At 57.0% G+C, this 21,191-nt stretch overlaps 4 non-coding genes across 4 annotated transcripts; 2 read left to right on the forward strand and 2 right to left on the reverse strand.

The window, feature by feature from the left end:
- Nucleotides 1-9,014: 9,014 nt before the first annotated feature.
- TRNAN-GUU lies at nt 9,015-9,088 on the reverse strand. Its single transcript has one exon. It is a non-coding gene; the product is annotated as a tRNA-Asn (tRNA).
- An 865-nt stretch (nt 9,089-9,953) lies between these two features.
- On the forward strand, nt 9,954-10,069 carry LOC123359659. The gene has a single exon (XR_006575905.1). It is a non-coding gene; the product is annotated as a U5 spliceosomal RNA (small nuclear RNA).
- A 1,924-nt stretch (nt 10,070-11,993) lies between these two features.
- Nucleotides 11,994-12,157, reverse strand: LOC123359660. The gene has a single exon (XR_006575906.1). It is a non-coding gene; the product is annotated as a U1 spliceosomal RNA (small nuclear RNA).
- Nucleotides 12,158-16,819: 4,662 nt separating this feature from the next.
- Nucleotides 16,820-16,892, forward strand: TRNAK-CUU. Its single transcript has one exon. It is a non-coding gene; the product is annotated as a tRNA-Lys (tRNA).
- Nucleotides 16,893-21,191: the final 4,299 nt, after the last annotated feature.

Genomic DNA, 21,191 nt, shown 5'->3' on the forward strand with positions numbered 1-21,191 from the left:
CACGTGGGTGCACAGAGCAGAAGCTGCATGCAGCCTTCTCCCAGTTATGTGACTGACTCACGCAGGAGCCAGCAGAATTCCATCTGGGAAGCTCAGGGCCTGCCTCCACCCTACTCTCCTAAAGAGATGGAAAGGAGGCAAAACCATAGCTCCATCCCCACCTGCACTGGCCAGCAGAGCTGGGTGGCCACTGTGCTGTAACCCACAACTATTTAGTAGCAAGCAGGTACCCTTTACATGCCTGGGAGCTGCCTTCCTGAAGCAGACTGTCTCCTGCTGCTCCTCCTGGGATATGTGGGCTCCACTCTGCCCCTGCATGGAATGGTCTAGCCCCAACAGGACGTCCCCAGCGTTTTTCTCAGCCAATATGCCACTGAATAAAGGGACTAAATGCCCAGAAACACACATGCCCTACTTGAACAGGCAATACACATCAGAGCCAGCTCACACTCATTCACAAAAATAGACTTGTGCCTTACGTGCGTCAAAATGGCTGGAATGATACACTTCATAAAATAATAACTGGTTAATAGGGGAAAATAAGCTTCAGAACTGGAGCAGAGCCCCAAAAGTAAACATGGACTACACTGGTTTTACAAAACACACCTGGTAACAACACAGCCAAAGGAGTTTCTGTACATCATTCTGGACAGTCCATGGAGACATCACATTGGAAGCACAAAAACGTTCATGGTCATGCTCACATAAGACATTTATCGGCGGGGACACCCCTGTGGAAGTCCCAGCACAAGGCCAAGAGACCACTCAAGCCATCCATGAGGGGATGTAAATGATGCCTAGGCCCTGGGCTCCTCTCCAGCACAAGGGTGAATTTTATCTTCTGAAACGTACACACCAAACACACCCACACAGCTACATGCAGCTCCAAACGCAGGGCTGCTGGCTAAAAACCGGCGTGGAACTTCATATGGAATCGGAATTCCTCCTGCTCCAGGAAGTTCTTGCCACACACGGTACAAGTGCAGCCTTTGTCCTTGTCGTGTGTGCGCCGCACGTGGCTGTCATGGGCCGCATGGGAGGCAAAGGCTTTGCCACAGTGTCTACACTTGAAAGGCTTCTCTCCCGAGTGCTGTCGGATGTGAGTGCGCAGGATGCTGGAGGCTGTGAATGCCTGAAGAGGTGGCCGGCATGGAGGAGGGGAGAAAAGAGTTTAAGAGTGGTTAGACAATTGTCTAGAAAATACTGGTTGTGACCCGTAGCCCAAGCCTGCACGGGACACTGCACCCTGACCTTGGGGAGGGTACCTTGCCCAAGGAGCAGAACCCTGCCCTGGTGGGGAAGGAATGCCCAGAGACACAGCTCAAGGAGGCTGCAACTTCAGACCCAGCCGGTGAGAGAGAGCAGGTCTCCATCGCTGCCCCAGCTGCTCAGTTCCAGGCCGAGGTGCAGAAAGATCCCTCCTTGTGGAAGATAAGGGACCTGGCTGACCTCAGTGGGGTACAGACCATGGGGGGAGGTGGCCAGAAAAGGTTCCTGTGGGAGAAGGGGTTCCTGTACCGAGAATGGGCTCCCCCAGGGAAAATGGAGTTGGGGGGATCAAGAGGCAGCTGGTGGTACCCCGGAAGTATCGCCACCAGCTACTGTGCCGGGCCCATGACATCCCCCTCGCAGGGCACCAGGGAACCTGGCGTACCCAGCAGAGGCTGCTACAGAACTTTTACTGGCCTGGGGTGTTTACTCATGTCTGGCAGCACTGCCGCTCCTGTGACCCCAGCCAGAGGGGGAGGGAGGCCGGGACACGGGGAAAATGGCTGTAGGACCCTGGCTCAGCACAGAGGAGCCTTTCCAGAGGGGGGCCAAGGTCAAAAGGGGGGGGTGTCTGAACCAAGAGAGCCAAAATCACAGCCCCCCAGACTGGAACGCGGGGAGAAGACCCCAGCCCAGCTTGAACCCCAGGGGTATTGGGGTGGGGAAAGGACATCGGCCGCATAAGCCTTCCCACCTGCAGACTACGGGTGCCATCGAGCTCCCACGACCTAACGGGGGGCAGGAAACTGGAAGGGCCTGGTGCAACTCTTCCCCCACAAAGTGGGGGATGCTGGGGCATCCCTGGGAACATGGGTAGGTTCGAACTTCCCCAGGTCACTGGCTGAAGTGACCCCGCTCAGTTCGGTCTCGAAGGGGGGAGAGGGACTGGTGGTGAAGTGGGACTGGTTTTAAGGTTCCCTCTGAATACTCTGTGGGGGCCTCAGCTCTGGCCGACCCTCTGTGGCCTGGCAACTAATGGCCGGGCCCTTCCCCCCTGCAAGGGGATGCTAAAGGTGTTGGAGACAGAGAGATCAGGTGACCTCCTGGCCCCGGAAAGAGACACAGCCCAGAGAGGAGGGGCTGGAGGGGGTTTGGTAGTTTTTGGAAGCTGATTGGAAAATGGAGGGGAACCCCAAGGAGGCTCGGGCCTCCCAGTGGGGCTGTGGCCTCCCTGGGGCCCCAGATGGACCTAACTAAGGGGGGGTCTTGTGGTCTGTACTGGCAAGACCTGTTTTGGTCTGTGTGCCTGTAATCTAAATAAACCTCTGTCTTACTGGCTGGCTGAGAGTCACGTCTGACTGCAAGGTGCGGGGGCAGGACCCTCTGGCTTCCCCAGGACCCCGACTGGATGGACTCGCTGTGGGAAGCACACGGACGGGCACATACTGAATGCTACGTGTGAGCTTCCTGCCCTGCAGACAGTCTGCTCCAAGGGAGAGGAGGCTCCCCAAAGTCCTGCCTGGCTTTGTGGGGAGCAGTTCCAGAGCATCGCCCGGGGACTCCGTGACACCTACGACACCTTCACTACAGAGCCAAGATCATGCAATGCAGAGCCACAGCACATATCCCTGCCCAAGACACTTACCAGCTCTCCCCAGTTAGAAACCCGGTCCCGGTCCACGTGCTTGATGGCTAACTAGGACACAACCAGAACCGCCCAGACAATCAGAATCGGGTCAGGCAACCCTAGAAAGAGGGGAGGCAAACAAGGGACCAGTGAAGGGGAGGCAAGATGGTGGTTATGCCAGGGCAAAGCAAAGGAGATGTAACGGGGTAAGGGACGGGTCTCTCACCAAAGGCGGAGCTCTATAGAGCAGCGTGCATGAGGAGCGGGCTTCAGGGGTGGGGTGGGGTGGGGTATCCCTGTCCAGGTTCTACTCACCGGGGCGCTGTCCGACAGGCGGGTGCCCGAGTAGACAGAACCAAAGCCACCACTGCCCAGCAGCGGGCCCACCTGGTACAGCTTCTCCAGTGGCTCCTTGTCCTTCCCTGCAGGCAGAGAGGCACAGACACCAGGATCAGACCCAGCTGTGTCCTCAAAAGACCGGGCCAACCCTCCAAACCGGACCAGACCCACATCCCTCCCCAAGCCAAACCAGAGCAGACCCACATCCCTCCTCAGAATGACCCCCCACACCCCAAAACCAGACCAGACCCACATCCCTCCCCAAGCCAAACTGGAGTAGACCCACATCCCTTCTCAGAACGACCCCCCACCCCCTGAAACCAGACCAGACCACATCCCTCCCCAAGGCAAACCGGAGCAGACCCACATCCCTCCTCAGAACGACCCCCCACCCCGAAACCAGACCAGACCCACATCCCTCCCCCAAACTGGATCAGACTTCCTTGCAACCCAAACTGGATCAGACTCCTCTATGAGCCTCTCCAATGCCTAGCAGGACAGGGCACCTCCCAAACTGATCCCGGCCCGCTCCGGGGCCCCCCACAGCAGAGCCCCCCCTGCAGTCCATCCAAACCAAACTGAACCCAACTGAGCCTCACCTGGCTGTAGCTTGGCCGGGTGCAGCTCCCCACGGGACCCGGAGCACAGGTTGGCCAGCGAGTTGATCTTGGAGAGCAGCATCCCCACCCTGTCCCCTTACTCCAGGACTTTCCTTTCAATAGAGAAAGGCTGGTAATTCTATCATGGTGTCCAGTACCAGGTGACTTGGTGTCACGGAGTGTGGGGGAGTCATGGCCCTGCACCCCCTTCCTGCGATTCTCTGAGACTCTCAGCCAGCCAGTAAAACAGGTTTATTAGATGACAAGAACATGGTCTAAATCAGAGCTTGTAGGTACAGGAAACAGGACCCCTCAGCCAGGTCCAACTTGGGGGGCAGGGAGCCCAGTGCCCTGCCTGGGCTGGGTCTCCGGCCATTTCCCCAGCCAGAGTCTCCAGCTTGTGTCTTTCCCTGGCCAGGAGTCCCCTGATCCCTTTGTTCTCCAACACCTTCAGGTGGCACCTTGCAGGGAAGGAGCCCAGGCCATTAGTTGCCAGGAGGACAGGGTGTCGGCCATTCTCTGGGCAACAGAATCAAACTGGTCCCCTAGGGCTCTGCAACAATCACACACCCTGATCCCTCCACCTAGACACTTAAGAAAGACAAAGGGGAAACTGAGGCACCCACACAGTATTCAGAGAAAACATAAGAACAGTCCCACTTCGTCCCACAGGGAGCGGGATGGAGGGACCTGGTGAGCAGCGGGGGGGGGGGCAGACACGGGGAGGGGGTGCAGGAGAGGAGGGCTGGGTGAGCGGCAGTGGGAAGACACGGGGAGGGGGTGGAAGAGAGGAGGAACTGGGCGAGCAGCAGTGGTGGGGACGTGGGGACATGGGGAGTGGGTGCAGGAGAGAAGGGACTGGGCGAGCGGCACTGGGGAGGGGGGCCTCGGCGAGCGGCAGGGATACAGGGGAGGGATGGGTAACACCAACAGCCCCCAGTTGTTGGGCAGGGGGGGATTGAACCTGGGGCCTCGGAGCTTTGTGCATGAGCCGCTAAAAGGCAGCTGGCTGGGAGCTCCGGCTGTCGAGCAGGCTCATTCTCTCTCTCCATGGTCTCAGTGGCACTAGCTGGGCCAGACACCAGACCCAGAGGGGGTGTGGGTTACAGAGGGACTCAACGAGTGGTGGGGGGTCTCAGGACTCGGGGAAGGAGCCAACCTGGGCTACAGCCTGCCCCACATCGGCATGTGCCCAGCCACACCCTAGTTCAGGGGTGGGCAAACACTACGGCCAGAGCCGGCCCCTCAGGGCTGGGGATCCGGCCCGGGGTGTCATGGAGTGTGGGGGAGTCCGGCCCTGCACCCCTCTTCCTGAACTCACAGTGACTCTCAGCCAGCCGGTAAAACAGAAGGTTTATTGAACAACAGGAACACAGGATACAGCCCAGCTTGGGTTCAGAGCCAGGACCCCTCAATCTGGGCTTTCTGGGGGGGTTCAGGGTGCTTGGATCCCAGCCCAGGATCCCCTGAAAAACCCTCCACCCAGCTCCCAAAACGCAGACTGCCTCCACTCCCCACTTCCCTTTGTCTAGCCCCAGCCAGAGGTGACGACCTCCCCTCCCCCAGGCCAGGCTCATGTTACAGCTGCAGACCTGGCTCTCACCTACCAACCACACAGACAGTCCCTATTCCATCACATGGGGGACTTGCCCCCAGTGGTGCCGCAGGCCCCGCGCCGCTCTCGAGTCACCACCTCTCGCTTTCAGGCCGCACCGGGGTGGGGGGGCAGAGGGCTCCGTGCCCCCTGCAGCTCCCATTGGCCAATGGGAGCTTTGGGGGAGGTACCTGAAGGTGTGGAAGGGCAGCGTGCGGAGCCCTGTGCCCCCCCTTCCCCAGGGCCGTGCAGGGACGTGGTGGGCGGCGCGGCGTGGGGCCAGGGCGGGCAGACAGGGAGCCTGCCCCGGCCCTGGCGCACGCTGCTGCCATCCCGAGCCACTTTAGGTAAGCGGCGCTGGGCCAGAGCCCAAACCCCTCCTGCACCCCAACTCCCTGCCCTGAGCCCCCTGCTGCACCCCATACCCCTCCTGCACCCCAACCTCCTTGTCCAGAGCCCCCTGCTGCACCCCTCCTGTACCCCAACTCCCTGCCCTGAGCCCCCCTGCTGCACCCCATGCCCCTCCTGCACCCCAACTCCCTGCCCTGAGCCCCCTGCTGCACCCCATACCCCTCCTGTACCCCAACTCCCTGCCCTGAGCCCCCTGCAGCACCCCATACCCTCCTGTACCCCAACCTCCTTGTCCAGAGCCCCCTGCTGCTGCACCCCGCCTGTACCCCAACTCCCTGCCCTGAGGCCCCCTGCTGCACCCCATGCCCCTCCTGCACCCCAACTCCCTGCCCTGAGCCCCCTGCTGCACCCCATACCCCTCCTGTACCCCAACTCCCTGCCCTGAGCCCCCCTGCTGCACCCCATACCCCTCCTGCACCCCAACTCCCTGCCCTGAGCCCCCTGCTGCACCCCATACCCCTCCTGTACCCCAACTCCCTGCCCTGAGCCCCCTGCCTGCACCCCATACCCCTCCTGCACCCCAACCTCCTTGTCCAGAGCCCCCTGCTGCACCCCTCCTGTACCCCAACTCCCTGCCCTGAGCCCCCTGCTGCACCCCATACCCCTCCTGCACCCCAACTCCCTGCCCTGAGCCCCCCTGCTGCACCCCATACCCCTCCTGCACCCCAACTCCCTGCCCTGAGCCCCCTGCTGCACCCCATACCCCTCCTGTACCCCAACTCCCTGCCCTGAGCCCCCTGCTGCACCCCATACCCCTCCTGCACCCCAACACCCTGCCCTGAGCCCCCTGCCTGCACCCCATACCCCTCCTGTACCCCAACTCCCTGCCCTGAGCCCCCTGCTGCACCCCACCTGTACCCCAACTCTCTGTCCTGAGCCCCCTGCTGCACCCCTCCTGTACCCCAACTCCCTGCCCTGAGCCCCCTGCTGCACCCCATACCCCTCCTGCACCCCAACCTCCTGTCCAGAGTCCCCTGCTTCACCCATCCTCTACCCCAACTCCCTGCCCTGAGCCCCCTGCCTGCACCCCTCCTGCACCCCAGGTCCCTGCCCTGAGCCCCCTGCCTGCACCCCACCCCCCTCCTGTACCCCAACGGCCAGTCCAGAGTCCCCTGCTTCACCCCAACCTCCTGTCCTGAGCCCCCTGCCTGTACCCCACACCCCTCCTGTACCCCAACCCCCTGTCCAGAGCCTCCTACCTGCACCCTCCTGCACCCGAGGTCCCTGCCCTGAGACACCTGCCTGCACCCCTCCTGCACCCCAACTCCCTGTCCTGAGCCCGCTGCCTGTCTTTCCACACCAGGGACAGCAGAAAGGACATCAGCAGCACCTGCAAGACACCAACAAACGTCCATTCTACCTCCCTCCACGAGCGGCCGTTAGGAACCCATACCCCTAAATGGTGAGTACTTTTCAGGAGAGGGTGACGCTATCAGGCCTCAAATGCCAGGTACAGTTACTCTGTCCTTGATCCAAAATCAACAGGAAAATACACTGGATTACTCCTGCCCCAATAACAAAGAGACTGGGGATATCGCAGCAGCTGAAATGACCGTTTGGACAAGCACTCCCATCATGCAATCCGGGGTGGGTGTAACCATGCAAATGACATCAGCCCCAAAAGGCCTTGACAACACATCACCAACAGATGGCAGGGCAGACTTCAGACTGACCCTGCTTCAACTAGATTGTGGCAAAGATTCCAAAACAACGAACATTAAAACTCACCAAACGCGGGTCAATCCATCCTCATTGTTGTAACCGCTCGTTATATTCCACACCCGAACGTAGCCCTCATATGGACAACATACCCTCCTAACTCAGTGTCTGTACGTTAACATTTTACCCCCAGACAGGGCTATTGCAGATTATGTATTCCTTATGCCACCCGATCTTAAACTGAATTTTGCATCCCTTGGGTAAGCTGTACGTTGTTCCCTGAGCACCAGAAACTTCTATGCCAAAACTCTGTACTGTACACTTTTTTTTTCTTTGAACATCATCTTAATAAAAAGTTGACTTTTGTTCGAGATCCCGGCTCCTGTTCCTTTGCAAGGTGTGTGCATTTGCTCCGGGTTTTAGTCTGCTAATACAGCGGGAGGGCGATTGAGCCAGATGCGCTTGCCTGCTGCAGACACGGATCCAAGGCTGAACCTCGTCCCCCACAAGCTTGAAAGCTTAACTGAAAACTGTTTAAGAAGTGCTCCCATCTCCAGCACTCAGCTACCCAGCTCCCAATGGGGTCCAAACCCCAAATAGATCCCTTTTACCCTGTAGAAGCTGTACAATCCTGTGACCAGGGCAGCTGCCTAGCAGCCTGCGCATCTGCCTGCCAGCGCTAGAGTGCGTAAGGCACTAATCCGGATAGTGGCAGCTAGGTGGCAGGGGGAGGGTGTGAAGAAGCAGCAGAATGGTGCAGCGGGAGCGTGCTGGGCCCATAACCCAGAGGTCGATGGATCGAAACCATCCTCTGCTACACGTGCGCTTGTTTCTTTTCCCTCTGGGCCTTCAAGCGAGCCGGTGACCAGCAGATCACCAAGAGCCTAGGCCATGAGGCAAGAGGTGGCTGAGGCGAAGCGGCGGCCTGCCAGGGAGCTCCCCGGCACCTCTGGCTGCCTGGGCTGAAGGCAAGAGGCAGGCCTGGGCGTGGTGAGGGCCTCCTGTCCTGGAATGAGGCTGCAGTGCTTCCTGGTCCCCTTTTCCCACCACACCGGCAGGCGGCTGCTGCGGGAGAACACGAGGGAGGCTCTGGGGGCGCTAGGCAGCGCTGTGTGTGTGGCTGTCAGGGGAAAGAGCCGAAGCTCCCGAATCGACCTGCCATTGACTCGCGTGGCTCTGCGCGGCCGTCAGCCGGGTCGGGCCAGGCTGCGGACGTGACTCAGGCTTGGGCCGCATGGCCGCGCTTTCCTGACGAGGCATGAGGCAGGCCAAGAGCTTTGCACAGCGTACAGGGAAGTGGGAGGGAGGCGTCTTTGAGCCGGTGTGTCTCCTCCGCTTCTCCCTTGCCGCTTGGGCGGAGGCGGGAAGGGAGCGAAATGTTCCCAGCTGAAAGTTTTTGTGCATGGCCTTGAGGATTAAGCCTGGGCCTCCGGCACGGCTGCTGGCAGATGGGTTTCTGAATGGCATCCAGCCCGCTCTTTGGACCACCAGCTGAAAGCACTGAGGCCAAGAGGCAGCAAAATGGGACCTTTGAGGCACCCCCACAGGCCTCGGGGAAGCAGCACAGGCTTAGCGTCGTGCCTGGGTGGGCTCGAACCACCATCCTTTCGGTTAACAGCCGAACGCGCTGACCCATTGCGCCACAGAGACACGGAGGGGCAAGGCTGTATTGAGCACAAAAGCCGGGAATCAGCTCAGGGTACGGTATAGCACATGCATGCAGTGGTTAGACAAGCAACAGCAAGGAACTGGACTGGTATGGAGCGAAAGTTCTGTGGGAAAAAACCGAAAAGAGCACCGGGGCTGTGGTACAGCGCTCGCATACACTTTCTTTGGCCTGTTTTGCTGGAAGAGTTAGCAGAGCGAGATTGCTAGTCACAGGACAGTGGGTGCATTTATACAAATTCTGGACTCTGGGATGGGGGGGGGCAGATGCACCATCTCTGCAACTGACGTTTGCTACCTCACTGCATAACAACACACCTTTTACCTCTCAGGACCAAAATACACCGTGAAAAAGATTTAACAACATAATCTTAGGGTAAGCAATAGCAGCACTAACAACAATTTTAAGAGATTCGAAACCTCCTCTGTTTTTCCACACCAGGGACAGCAGAAAAGACATCAACACGGCCTGCAAAGCACCAACAAACATCCATTCCTACCTGCTATCACAAGTGGTCGTTAGGAACACATACCCCTTAATGGTGAGTACTTTTCAGGAGAGGGTGACGCTCTCAGGCCTCAAATGCCAGGTACAGTTACTCTGTCCTTGATCCAAAATCAACAGGAAAATACACTGGATTACTCCTGCCCCAATAACAAAGAGACTGGGGATATCGCAGCAGCTGAAATGACCGTTTGGACAAGCACTCCCATCATGCAATCCGGGGTGGGTGTAACCATGCAAATGACATCAGCCCCAAAAGGCCTTGACACGGGCTGGGAGAGTAGTCACCCTGACTTTTGGGAGCGTAGGCAGTTGCCCCGGCAGCGCCTCTGCCGCGTGTTCTACATACTCTGCTTTCTCTTCAGTTCGTATAAATCTTTCGCCTTTTACTAAAGATTTCCGTGGAGAGGAATGTTGATGAGTTTGTACCCAATTTTTTAAGGCTTTGCTTTGGCAAGGCTGTTGCCTGCTGTGAGAAAAACAGAAGAGTGCTCCCTGAGCTGGTGTCACTGGCTGAAGTTTTTCTATAGTAGGAAAAAAGTATAGTAGGGGGCACCTGGCATTGGCTCCTGTCAGCAGACAGGATATTGGGCTAGGTCTTTAGCTTGGACGGGTAGCTGGGAAGACGGTAAATCAGACAGAACCCATTCGACACACCTTTTCATTTCCTTCTTATTGCCTGACTCCTTTAATTCTTTTCCTTTTCCTTATTTCCCAGCAGACCGACTAGCCACCAGATTTGGGTGCTAGCAGAGGGACCTGACGAGCTCCTTCTTTTCGGCAGCGTTGAACATGCCAGGGCACAGTCAGATTCTGGATGCTCATCTGAATGTAACGCCTAGCGCTCACCTTTATTTCTGTTTCTTAGCTCTTTTGGGCCATCGATCTTTGGTCTGACCCGTAGGATCCCATGCATTAGGAGAGATGGCTAATTAATGAGCCCATAAACCTTGGAAATCAAATGAAACCTGAAGTCCGTAGAAGACCTCGAAAGGCCCTTGGGGGTGGAGTGAGAGCTGAGGAAGAGTTCCCTGCACAGCTTACCTCTCCATTCTCGTTTTCCTGTCCTGAGCGCAAAAGCCAGGAAGCAGCTCCGGGTAGGGAGGGGATACCATATGTGTGCAGTGGTTAGACAGGAAACAGCAAGGAACTGGACTCGTATGGAGTGAAACTGTAAGCATCTTCTGTATGCCTGGTGACTGCAGGTTTGAGAGAGTTATGTGGGACGTGGAGGCTTTCGGTGGGCTTTCAGAGGAAATGTAATGGAAAGGCAGCCGAAAGTGGAATCCCAGGTTTTTAAACAATCCTCCACTAACACGCCAAACAGCTCAGGTCTAGTTACTCATTGAAAATTAGAATAAAGTTACAGCAAGATTTCATCATAAATGAAGTCAAACCCTAAAGATTTCAGAACACAACTGCTATAAGGAGCCACGAGGGAAGCAATACAAAGTCAACCTTGCCTCAGAGAAAGGCAGTTAAACAATTTCTCTTTTTTAAAGCAGCATAATCTCCCCAAACGGAAGGGCACTGTTCCCGGAGAAGGGTCCTGGAGAGGGTTTTCCTCCTTGGTGCCGGCCATCCACCTCCCCGAAAGGCGGGAGCTAGGTCGACGGAAGAATTCTTCCGACCAAGGCGCGGACTGACGTAGCCGCGCCGATTTACGTTCCCCGTGCAGCCCAGGCCCGAGGGTCGGTGCGCGCTGAACAGTTAAGTCAAAACAGCTCCGTCCGTCAGAGGTGTGCAAAAGGGAAAACCCGCTCCTGGGCGACGCGGCCACGCCGCCCTAACCCGCAGCGTAGCTAAAGGGCATTCGGGCAGGCGGTGGGTGGGCCTCAAGCGACGGAAAGCCCTCCTCCAGCATGGGGTTGTGACAGCCTAGTCTCCGGAGCACAGACAGGGTGGCCACCAAGAGACAGGAACAGACAGCGAAAGCCAAAGCGGCCCCAGGGCAGGGGGCGAGGCTGCCTGTTGGACGAGGAGACCAGGTGGGACAGGTGTTTTGGACAGGCCATCCTGCCGTCAAAGGAGGAAGAGCCCGAGAAGAAGGGCCGGGCAAGAAGCTACAAGCAGGGAAAGAAGCAGAGCAGGCAGGCAGCTCCCCTTAGAGCCAAGGAAGGCACCAGTCCAAGCCCCCCAAAAGCAGACTACAGAGCAGATCAGCTGCAAAAGACCAGGGAAAGCCAAGAAGACAAAGAGACCCAAGTAAAGTTTCAGAGCTGAGCTTTGCTTACAAGGAGGAACGTGTGACAAAGATACCTAGAAGCACAAGGCCTGTGGAAAAAAGCACTCCCAAAGACCTAGAATAACAACTGTTTTCCTAAGAATCTGCTTTGCAGTGCACTAAACCTAAACAGCCCACTGTCAGTTGTTCAAACCAATCAGCAGGGGAGAGCGCGAACGCAGTCCCCCACTACCACAAATTATGCAGTCGAGTTTCCCGCATTTGGGGAAATCGCAGGGGTCAGCACACCGGCAGTGCAATGGATGAGCCTCATGCTGGGAAAACCACCTTCATGACCATGGTATCTCCCCTATCAGGTAAGTATGAGTTCCTGCTGCCCGGCCGCCGCCCGCCCTCGCTCGCCCCGCACTTATAACACATGGGGCGGACCGCCGTGCCCCCACCGCCGGCCTCGCCCACACCGGCCCCCACTGCCGACAGCTGCCCCGACGCGGCCCCCGGAGACCGTCCCTTCCCCACCCCGAGCTCCCGGTGCCAAAGTCGGGCCCTGCCTGGCAGCCTGCGTCCGCTCCCACGATTCTCTGCTCGCACACAGATCTGCATACCTGCTCACGCGGCTCCGCCCCTCCGCTCGGGCCCCTCCCCCTGCCCGCCCGGGCCGCCGCTCTTGGGTGCTCAGCTCTTTGAGCTCAGATGGGGTGTAGTGCTCAGATCGAGTGCGACAGACCTTAACTTTGCCATGTGAGGGTCATTCTATCCCCATTACCTGGCTTGCTTATTTATACCTATGACTGTCTTTAACTGTTGTATGCGTGATGTACCCTCACTGCTTGCTGAAGGTATCTTGAACTCACCCACAGTATACCCCACATTGGGGACATTGCACACTGTATAAAAGTTATGTGCTGTCTAATACCAAAGTACTAGCATCCCGCTATACTCTGTATGTTACCCCCGATGACTAATATCTGACGTTTCAACTCTCTGTATCGTTCATTTTCAAATATTTTCTAATAAACTTTTAAATCTTGGCCTATCCAAAGCCGTGATCAAGTGTCTTGATGTTTTTGGTCTTTTGGCCTCGAGATGAAAACCTTGTCTGTGTCTTGGGAACCTTGAGGTAAAAAATTATCTAATTTGAAGCGGGTCCCGTCCCGGGAAGCCAGGCCATCGGAGAGACGACGTGGCCCACCTGCTGCTAGGGAAAGAGTGCAGCTTGCATTTCGCTTCTCTCTCGCTCTCTCCCCACCGGAAGTTGGTCCAATACAAGAATGACCTCCCCTGCCTTGTCTCACGTCAGTTTCTCCTCAGGGCAGAAGGTCGGGTGTTGTCAGCCACTCTCCAGAAACTGGACGGCCACTCGATCCCTTTTGTTACCTGCCAAGTGAGGCTGAGTGCACTGGCAGGCAGCGCCGTTTGAAGAAGTGGAAGATTGGACAAATGACCAGGGAGGAGTATAAAAATATTGCTCAGGCATGCAGGAGTGAAATCAGGAAGGGCAACTCACGCTTGGAGTTGCAGCTAGCAAGAGATGTTAAGAGTAACAACAAGAAGGGTTTCTTCAGGGATGTTAGCAACAAGAAGAAAGTCAAGGAAAGTGTGGGCCCCTTACAGAATGAGGGAGGCGACCTAGTGACAGAGGATGTGGAAAAAGCTAATGTACTCAATGCTTCCCCACCCTCCCCCTTCGTGATTTTGTCTTCACGAACAAAATCAGCTCCCAGACTGCTGCTCTGGGCAGCACAGCATGGAGAGGAGGTGACCAGCCCTCTGTGGAGAAAGAAGTGCTTCGGGACTATTTAGAAAAGCTGGATGAGCACAAATCCATGGGGCCGGATGCGCTGCATCCGAGGGTGCTAAAGGAGTTGGCGGGTGTGATTGCAGAGCCACTGGTCATTATCTTTGAAAATTCATGGCCATTGGGGGAGGTCCCAAATGACTGGGAAAAGGCTAATGTAGTGCCCATCTTTAAAAGAGGGAAGAAAGAAGGAGGATCTGGGGAACTACAGGCCAGTCAGCCTCACCTCAGTCCCTGGAAAAATCATGGAGCAGGTCCTCAAGGAATCAATTCTGAAGCACTTAGAGGAGAGGCAAGTGATCAGGAGCGGTCAACATGGATTCAGCAAGGGCAAGTCACGCCTGACTAACCTAATTGCCTTCTGTGAGGAGAGAACTGGGTCTGTGGATGAGGGAAAAGCAATGGATGTGTTCTTCCTTGACTTTAGCAAAGTTTTTGATACGGTCTCCCACATTATTCTTGTCGGCAAGTTCAAGAAGTTTGGGCTGGATGAATGGACTATAAGGTGGACTATAAGCTGGCTAGGTCCTCGGGCTCAACGGGTAGTGATCAATGGCTCCACGTCTAATTGGCAGCCGGTCTCAAGCGGCGTGCCCCAAGGCTCGGTCCTGGGGCCGGTTGTGTACAATATCTTCGTTAAGGATCTGGAGGATGGTGTGGACTGCACTCTCAGCAAGTTTGCAGATGACGCTAAACTGGGAGGAGCGGTCGATACGCTGGAGGGTACGGATAGGCTACAGAGGGACCTAGACAAATTGGAGGATTGGGCTGAAAGAAACCTGATGAGGTTCAACAAGGACAAGTGCCCGGTCCTGCACTTAGGACGGAAGAATCCCGTGCACTGCTCCAGACTAGGGACCGAATGGCTAGGCAGCAGTTCTGCAGAAAAGGACCTAGGGGTTACAGTGGATGAGAAGCTGGATATGAGTCGACAGCGTGCCCTTGTTGCCAAGAAGGCTAACGGCATTTTGGACTGTATACGTAGGGGCATTGCCAGCAGATCGAGGGATGTGGTCGTTCCCTTCTCTTCGACGTTGGTGAGGCCTCATCTGGAGTACCGTGTCCGGTTTTGGGCCCCACACTGCAAGAAGGATGTGGAAAAACTGAAAAGAGTCCAGCATAGGGCAACAAAAGTGATTAGGGGGCTGGAAGACATGATTTATGAGGAGAGGCTGAGGGAACTGGGATTGTTTAGTCTGCAGAAGAGAAGAATGAGGGGGGAGTTGATCGCTGCTTTCAACTACCTGAAAGGGGGTTCCAAAGAGGATGGATCTAGACTGTTCTCAGGGGCACCAGATGACAGAACGAGGAGCAATGGTCCCAAGTTGCGGTGGGGAAGGTTTAGGTTGGATCTTAGGAAAACCCTTTTTCACTAGGAAGGTGGTGAAGCACTGGAATGGGTTCCTTAGGGAGGTGGTGGAATCTCCTTCCTGAGAGGTTTTTAAGGTCAGCCTTGACAAAGCCCTGGCTGGGATGATTTACTTGGGGATTGGGTTGGACTAGACGACCTCCTGAGTTCCCTTCCAACCCTGATATTCCATGATTTGAAGCTGCTCCCGTGTATCAAGGTGAGCTGCAGCTCAGCGAACCCCAAGGATCTGAGCGAGGCGAGCTACTTTGCAGCAGAGGCAGACCAAGCAGCAGGTACAACGCGGGGTCACACCCCGGCCGGGGGATAGAATCTCATGTCCGAGATCCCGGCTCCTGTTACTTTGCAAAGTGTGTGCGTTTGCTCTGGGTTTTAGCTGTGGGCCAAGTGCCCTCTGGCTTCTCGTCCGGGCTCCGTCCTCCATCGCCTGGGCATCAGCGGGACTGTCTCAGGAGAGCAGCTGCCGCATCCCAATCTCCGCCCAGCCGGGGAAGGAGCAGAGGCAGCCCGGAGAAAAGACTCCTTTGAGCGCCGGAGACGGACGGACGGAGCATCTTATTTGCGTAGCCACAGTGCAATGCTTTGCTTTGGCAAGGCTGTTGCCTGCTGTGAGAAAAACAGAAGGGTGCTACCTGAACTGGTGTCACTGGCTGAAGCTTTTCTATAGTATGAAAAAAGCTCAGAGCTCTGAAAATGAATTTTTGTTTTTTTTTCTTTAAGCTTCTCGTGTTAGTGAGATGGCTTCCTAGCTAGCAGGGGACTGTTTTGTGATGTGCATTCCACTGGCTCTTTGGTTTTGTGTTTTTGGCAGGAATGGTGGAGGAGAGTATCACGGTTGAAGAGCAGCAAAGAAACGCATTGTTGTTTGTGTTAACATTTGGTTTGTCCTAAGAGTGTCTGGTTTGGAGTCAGAACACAAAGCGGCCCCAGGGCAGGGGGCGAGGCTGCCTGTTGGATGAGGGGACCAGGTGGGACAAGTCTTTTGGACAGGCCGTCCTCCCGTCAAAGGGAGGCTTCTCTCCATGCTCACTTCCCACTCTCCATGCTCACTTTGGCAGTGGGGTAGGAGATTTTACTCAAGAGGCTTTTCCCGAGCTGGCGAGAAGCAGGAAAACACCCATGCTCCGAAGACGCTATGTAGCAAGTACCCTCCAGCACAGGGACAGGCGCACACTTGGAAGAGGGAAACTGCTCTACACACTAGCCCGGGCAGCCGCCCATTTTCTTTGGCAAGTCAGGAAGGGCAAAGGCGAGACTGGAAGCACATGGGGCTCATGCCCCAGCCTTTGTGACGCCCACCCCCCAACTCCTTCCCAGGGCTCTAGCTGAAGCCAGAGCATTGGCCTGAGCAGCCAAGAAGAGTTTCCAGCCTTGAAAGGAACAGGACGTTCAGCACAACGGTAAAACTGCAGAAACACAACCACCAAGGGACTTGAACTCTCAGTTTTCTGATCTATACTCAGGGGCCTTATCCATTAGGCCACTTAAGAAAAAGCTACTCCAAGTACTTCTTTGGAAAAGGCGGACATTGTGTTTCTCAGGTCATCTACTGAGGGGGGCCGAGACTCTCTGGGCAGAAGAAGTCGAGTTCCCAGCGATACGTGAGACTTAATTCTATGGGGCCAGGTGCATGGCTTTGGCAGGAAGACTCAGACTTGGGGGATTGCGGTGCAGCGGACGGACTGGCTGTCTAGGTGCGGAGATTTAGTCACACTGAGGCACAGGAAGGAGGAGGAGGAGGAATCCTGCTGACAGGCAGGGGCTGTGCAGAAAAAGAGGAGGGGTTCCTGGGACTTTTTTTGCCTCTTGTTTGCCTGCCTGCTCGCTCTTGTGCTGAACAGTGAAGAGGGTCTTAACAAGCCCAGGTAGCTCAGTTGGTAGAGTATCAGGCTCTTAATTTGATGGTCCAGGGTTCAAGTTCCTGACTGGACACTCAGCTTTTAAGTTGCCTTGTGTGCCAGGAGTCAAATGATTCCTCGTGCTGTCCACCAGCCACATGCGGATTCCCAGAAGCCATGGTCATTTCCTGGATAGGTTCCTTTCCTCAGGAATCAGGAGAGAGGCCACATCCACAGGAGCAGGCCTAGGTCAGGAAGTCTCTGGCTGCCAGGAAGTGCTGTGGGGCCAGGTACTGAGAAAGCTCAGAGGGGGAGCAGCAGAGATGAGGGGAAGAGAGACAGAGAAGCAATGAGGACAGAGTACAAGTGTACAGGGGGTTCAGGTCTGGCTATTGTGGGGAACTTCCCTGGTTTATACATGACCCTGGTGCAATTGGCTGGAGAAAGGATCTGAGTCCCCACCCCCTTACCCAGAGGCTGCCTGACCCCAAGGACGCTCTTTCTACTCTCCTGTGTGGCAGAGACCTCGTAACCCCAACAAGGCTGGGCCCAGGAATCCTGGGGGGTTTGATGACCCCCAATCGTGTCATGATCACTTGAACAGGGCTACAGTGTCTCCACTCTGGGCACTTCCCCGACCCACTCCTCATTGCATGTGCTTCAAGCAAACACCATCTATTACCCAGCAATCAATGTAAAACACAAGGAAAGATGGGAAAGGAAAACACGTCACCCTGTTCTGTGGCGCAGGGAGATCACAACCAGCGTCTCTGGAGGGTCAGGGCAGGTCACGGTCTCTCCCTCACATGTCCCAGGCCTCCTCCCCAGGCCCTGGATGTGCTGCAGGGACACCATGGGCTGGACACTTGCTCTGGCAGTGGCCACGCGCTCTAGGTGACAGGCCCCTTGTTCCCAGTGTCAGCCCCCTTGTAGGGGATATGATCCCCCCACCCCCAAAAGTCTGGCCTGCAAGATCTCTTGACGGGTGGCATCTCCTTGCACTGGGCCTTCTGCCCAGGGTCCCCCTCGCTCTCCCACGCTGCTCACTGCACCCACCTCCAGCCCCAGTGCTGCTGCGGCTCTGCCTCCAGCTCCCTGGGCTGCTCCTCTGGCTCCGCTTGCTGCAGCTCTTCTCCCAGCACAGATCTGCTCCCTGGGCGGCTTCTACGGCTCGTGCTGCTGCGGCTCGGCTCCCAGCACAGATCTGCTCTGGTTCTCCCTGCCTGGTGCAGCTCTGCTCCCCGACTCTTCTCGGGCTCCTGCTCTCTCCTTAGCTCCGCCCCACTCTGGCCCAGGCAGTTCCAGCTCCCACAGAGGATGGGACCCCCTGGCCTGGTGACTCCCTCATTACACTGCCTGGCCTGTCAGTGCGGCTAACTTGGAGCTTTGGCCTCTCCCCATTGCCCCTGGGGACTGTCAGACTCAGGGGCCTGATTTCCCATTGGCCCTTCTCCCTTCTATTGGAACTGGGAACTAGCCAACCAAAACCCCCACTAAGTTTTAGTAAGGGGCCAACAGTCCCTTACATGAGCCAGCCCCATGAGGGTCACCAATGTCTAGAGGGGAGCCCCCCGGCTGAGTGGGGAATCAGAACCCCCCCAAATTAGCCTGGGACCAGCATGATCTGCCTCCGCCCTGCCCTGCTCTGCATGTATTCGGAGTGAGTCAGTTTCCCTGTCCCAATGTGTGTCCTGCACTGTGTCTCTTCTCCTCCCCAGTTCCTTCCAACCCCCACCTTTTCCCCTGCACCCCGGGCTGGGTCTCTGCCAACCCCCCTTCTCCCCGCCTGCCCCCAATATCTCCCTGCCCCTACAGGTCTATAGGGCTGGATCCCTCCCTCCCCCCTTCTCCCCTAATTTCCTGTCTCTGGGGGTCTATGGGGCTAGGTCTCTCCTCCCTCCATCCCCTCCCCTGCCCCCAATATCTCCCTGCCCTTACAGGTCTATAGGGCTGGATCCCTCCCTCCCCCCTTCTACCCTCATTTCCTGCCTCTAGGAGTCTATGGGGCTGGGTCTCTCCTCCCTCCATCCCCTCCCCTGCCCCCAATATCCCTCTGGGGCTCTGTGGGGCTGGGTCTCTCTCCCTGCCCCTGGGCTCCCCCCTGCACAGCATGTCCTGGGAGTGACTCAGATTCCCTAGACCAACGTTTCCCCCCCCCACACACCTAGGGTGACCAGACGTCCCGATTTTATAGGGACAGTCCTGACTTTTGGGTCTTTTTCTTATATAGGCTCCTATTACCCCCCACCCTCTGTCCCGATTTTTCACATTTGCTGTCTGGTCACCCTACACACACCACATGTCTCTTCTCTCCCCAGCTCCCTGCACCCACCCCAATTCTCCTGCATCCCAGGCTGGGTCTCTGCCAACCCCCTCTCCTCTCCTCCTGACCCCAATATCCCCTGCCCCTACAGGTCTATAGGGCTGGATCCCTCCCTCCCCCCTTCTCCCCTCATTTCCTGCCTCTGGGGGTCTATGGAGATGGGTGTCTCCTCTGCCATCCCCTCTCCTACCCCCCCATATCCCGCTGCCTCTAGGGGTCTATGGGGCTGGGTCTCTCCTCCCTCCATCCCCTCCCCTGCCCCCAATATCCCTTTGGGGCTCTGTGGGGCTGGGGCTGGGTCTCTCTCCCTGCCCCTGTGCTCCCCCCTGCACACGATGTCCTGGGAGTGACTCAGTTTCCCTGGACCAACATTTCACCCCCCCCCCCCCGACATGTCTCCCTCCGCCCCAGGCTGGGTCTCTGCCAATCTCCCTTCTCCCCTCCTGACTCCAAGATCCTCTGCCCCTACAGGTCTATGGGGCTGGGTCTCTCCCTTTCCCGCCGCCCATTCCCTCATCCCCTCCCCCAATATCTCCCTGCCCCAGGCTGTCTATGGGGCTGGGTCTCTCCCTGAAGCCCCGCCCCCAGCACGGGGCTCACAGACCATCCCCGCCCGGCGGCTGTGACGTGCTGTGCTCACTCCCCGCAAACAACTCATTCAATTGAGACCAAAAAGACAGAAGGCGTCACGTGTCCATGGGCGGGGTTATGCAGATGAGCAGTGTCTGGCTGCAGGACGGAGAGCAGCGAGAGGAACCGAAGCAGCCCGGGGGAGAGAATTCTCTGCGTGTGGACAGAATCCGGTGTGGGGAGTTCGTGCGGTGGGTGCCTGCACTGGAGTCACTTTGGGGCAGTGATTGCCACTGAGCTACACATTGACCAAAGGCGTGTGAATGGGGTGTGGTGCCTGGCGGGGAGCAGCTCGTGGTGATAAGGAAAGCAGTGAGAACAGCAGATCTGGTCCTAGCAGGGGCCTGTGAGGTTTCTTTGCAACCATGAGTGGGTGTCTTGTGGGTGCAATTAGACCCCCCCTTCTGTGGTGGGCGGTGCTTCCATTTTCTTCTGGGGGGAGGGGAAGGTTCCATGATGTCACAGCTAATGGGGGCGGGGTTTGAATCATGTTTCTGAAGTGGGAGACCAACTTCCCCCGCTCCCAATCACTCTCCACTAGGGGGCTGGGCTGGGATCTCTAGGGAGGGGAGCCCAGGAAAAAGTCTCCCCTATGGAACCCAGGAGTCCTGGCTCCCACTCCCCCTGCTCTAGACCCCCTCCACTCCCAGAGCCAGGGATAGAACCCAGGGGTCCTGGTGCCCAGCCCCCTCCCTGCTCTGACCACTCGACCCCACTCCCCTCCCAGGGTGGTGCAGGGGTCACTGGGTCGGTGTCCCAGCTCTGCTAAGGGCCGTGACTGATTTTCCCAAAGTGCTTCCTTCTGAATCCAGCACATCTGCCCCCCCCCACCCGGTCACTGCCCACCCCCGTGTGGGGGCACCAGCACTGTGCCGGGTCGTGATGGGAAATTGTCCAAGCTGGCCCAGGAGAGACGTGTGTGTCCCTGCTGCCCCCTGCTGGTGGGGCTGAGCCCCACTCTGTGTGAGTGTGTGTGTGTGGTGGCTTTGCGGGATTTTGTATCCTGCAGCAAGTGACGCACACACACACACATTGATGCACAAAGGGACTCACGCAATCCCAAGAACACTCACACACAACACACCCAGAGGGGCATGCTAGCCCAACCCCCAAAGAGAGAAACAATCACACCCCGAGCCACACTCACAATCACACACACACCAGAATATTCGCAACTGTGCTCAGATACACAACCACACACAGTTCACTCCCACTCCTTCCAACACCAGGGCCTCCTGCCCCACACAGCGTGTGCCGGGGCCTGTGGAACTCACTGCCACTGGACAGCTACCAATGAGAATGGACCTGTCCAGGAGACCAAGAGATATGGCCATGGCGACAGAGGGGGCTGGGCTCCCGGGGTCTGACCTGGGCTGAGACTGGTTCTGACCTAGAGGGGTCTATCCAGCCGGGGGCAGCGTGACCCACACACAGACCCAC

This window comes from Mauremys mutica, unplaced genomic scaffold, assembly GCF_020497125.1.
Source record: "Mauremys mutica isolate MM-2020 ecotype Southern unplaced genomic scaffold, ASM2049712v1 Super-Scaffold_100166, whole genome shotgun sequence".
In the NCBI taxonomy this organism is placed as follows: Eukaryota; Metazoa; Chordata; order Testudines; family Geoemydidae; genus Mauremys; species Mauremys mutica.